At 42.0% G+C, this 2,451-nt stretch overlaps 1 non-coding gene across 1 annotated transcript; it reads right to left on the bottom strand.

The window, feature by feature from the left end:
- Positions 1-2,076: 2,076 nt before the first annotated feature.
- Positions 2,077-2,149, bottom strand: trnat-ugu. Its single transcript has one exon. It is a non-coding gene; the product is annotated as a tRNA-Thr (tRNA).
- Between the last annotated feature and the right edge of the window lie 302 nt (positions 2,150-2,451).

The following is a 2,451-nucleotide window of genomic DNA, read 5'->3' as shown; positions in this document are numbered from 1 at the left end:
CACCATCCAGCAGGCACTGTCCTTGATACGTTGGAAAGTTTTTATCACTCGCGCCTCTGCTTAACACATCCACAGGTGTCCGTGGGGGAGGAGGGAGCGGGGGGAGTAGTTCTGGGTCATCTCACCATACCACCCAGAGGAGTTTTTAGATTGATTAAATAGATTGATTAAAATACACAATTTGTTATGAGAAACAAGCTGGACCAACTTTTCCATCAGCTTTAAGAGTCTTTCTCGCTGGCTTCACGGATCCAATATTCCAAATTAGCTTGGCTTTTTCGTGTTTCAGGTCCAGAGTTTATCCCATCCCGCCTCTGAGTTCAACCACCGCAGCCAGCCTGCGTTCCAGTGCATCCAGCTTACAGCGTAGCTCGTTCCAATTGCTGTTCTGGGGTCCGTTCTTCGTACGTTGCTTAAAACATCCAAGATCAAATGAGACATCCAAGATTATTTCATCCGGCTAATCCTGATCCGGCTAACTGGGTTCTTCAAACACACATGTTGTTTACGATTAGTATCACTGGATTGAGTTATCTGAGACAACTGCGCGTTCATGCGTTTGTTTAAAAGGGGAAATGTATCGATAGTAGAAACCATGATCAGCAGCGCTGCTATTGGCTGTTCAGCATGGCCAAAGAACGCCCACAGTTTTTCTCCCAAGCAGAACACGAGCTTTTAATGGAAGGTTCTACTGAATTTGAGTCATTAATTAAAACACCTAAAAATCTGTTAAAGCCAGGAGAGAGGGCTGGCAAAAAGCAGCAGACAAATTAATGCGTAAATACTGTCCATGGTAGATGTTTCTATCACTTTCTACAGTATGAATTTTTGCATTTTAATAATTTCATATTTACTTTGTTCTTTTATATCAGAGCCTCCACAGGACCCACTAGAACATGGGACAAGTAAAAGTGAAATACAAGAATATTCTACAAAATGGTAGCCTTTAATTATTATACTTTATTTTAAAAAGGCACTTGTTATGTCAAGAGATCCAAATGTCAGTGTCATTCCTTAGAGACGGGAAGTAAAGGACACGTGCAAACTGGGAATTTTAACAAAAAAAAAATCTTTATCCATAAAAAATGAAAATTTTCCTTTTCCAAGTCATCCACAGTTTACACGGTAAAACTGTATTGCTCCATGTCTAGATAATCCATCCATAGTTTTTTCTAATACAATATACGGCTCGACAGGAAGCAAGCCTTTCAAAGTAAACTAAACTTCACAATAAAATGTCCCGAACAAATCTTTTTACTGAATATGATAAAAATAAAAAGCAAACTATCATACAAATAACTTATATATTTTAGATTTATGGCTCCAACACCACTTTTTCCTCTTTTAAAGCCAATGTTAAATGATATGTTTGTTTGTTTATAACAGCCACCAAGAAAATCTCTATCTAACACTGTCGCGCTGCGCTAAAGGATCCTGTCTATTGCGCAATACGCGATTAATTCAAAAAACTCTGCAAATTATTCTTGCATCTTCCGCAACAGGTTGCAGTCGTAAAAATGGACATGGCTACGGCAGACTTCTCCATCTCCTCCGCTTCTAAAGCAGTGATCTAATCTTGTTTACATGAAATAAGCCTGCTCTGGAGCAGGTTTAAGCTGGCGCACATGTTGCTATGACAACAAGTGCAGGATGTCTTTCGAAGAACCAAACGATCCAAGATCATGCCAAATCGTCAACAATGAAATCCTGCTAACTGAGTTAGCGACGTACGAAGAACGGACCCCTGCTCATTCACTGCCTTAGTGATCGCGTCGTGCCGGCAGCCTAATCATGGCCATATTTGCTACCGACAGTCTCTGAAGTTGCTAATAGTAATCTCATCTTCATTGTCATTGAAACATACATTACAACAAAACTTAACCTCTGCTTTTAACCCATCACTCTTGGGGAGCAGTGGGCTGCCATGTGCAGCACAATCTGGGGTTTAGGGTCTTGCACAGGGACCCAGAGTGCCAGTACTGGGGATCAAACCAGGTACTTGCATCCTTCTCTGAGAGCAAGCGCACTGCTCTAACCACTAGGCCAACACTCCCCCATCAAAGATTTTACCCACAAAGGCCCCAGCGAGGATCGAACTTGCAACCCCTGGTTTACAAGGCCAGTGCTCTAACCACTGAGCTATGGAGCCTCATGCATAGAGGACAGCTGATAAATCAGATATCCAAGTATCATGAATCCAAACATGTAAATGTCTTCCACATCCTCGACAGACAAAATTGAAAGACACACCATAGACCACTTCCCCCACAGGTCCAAGATGTATTCTGTGAAGTGAGTCCCATCGGGACACGAGGGATCCCCAGTCCTCTGCCTTCCAGTTGCAAAAATTTGATCAATAGCATTGAGAGACCAGCTGACGAGATCCATCACTTCTAGAGCTTTGGTTGCTATAAAGAGAGAGCACAAAAAGACAAAACGAAGCAGAAGCAG

Source organism: Fundulus heteroclitus, chromosome 18 (assembly GCF_011125445.2).
Source record: "Fundulus heteroclitus isolate FHET01 chromosome 18, MU-UCD_Fhet_4.1, whole genome shotgun sequence".
Lineage (NCBI taxonomy): Eukaryota > Metazoa > Chordata > Actinopteri > Cyprinodontiformes > Fundulidae > Fundulus > Fundulus heteroclitus.
The sequence above is the reverse complement of the archived record's forward strand: the minus strand, read 5'-3'. Positions and strand labels throughout refer to the sequence as shown.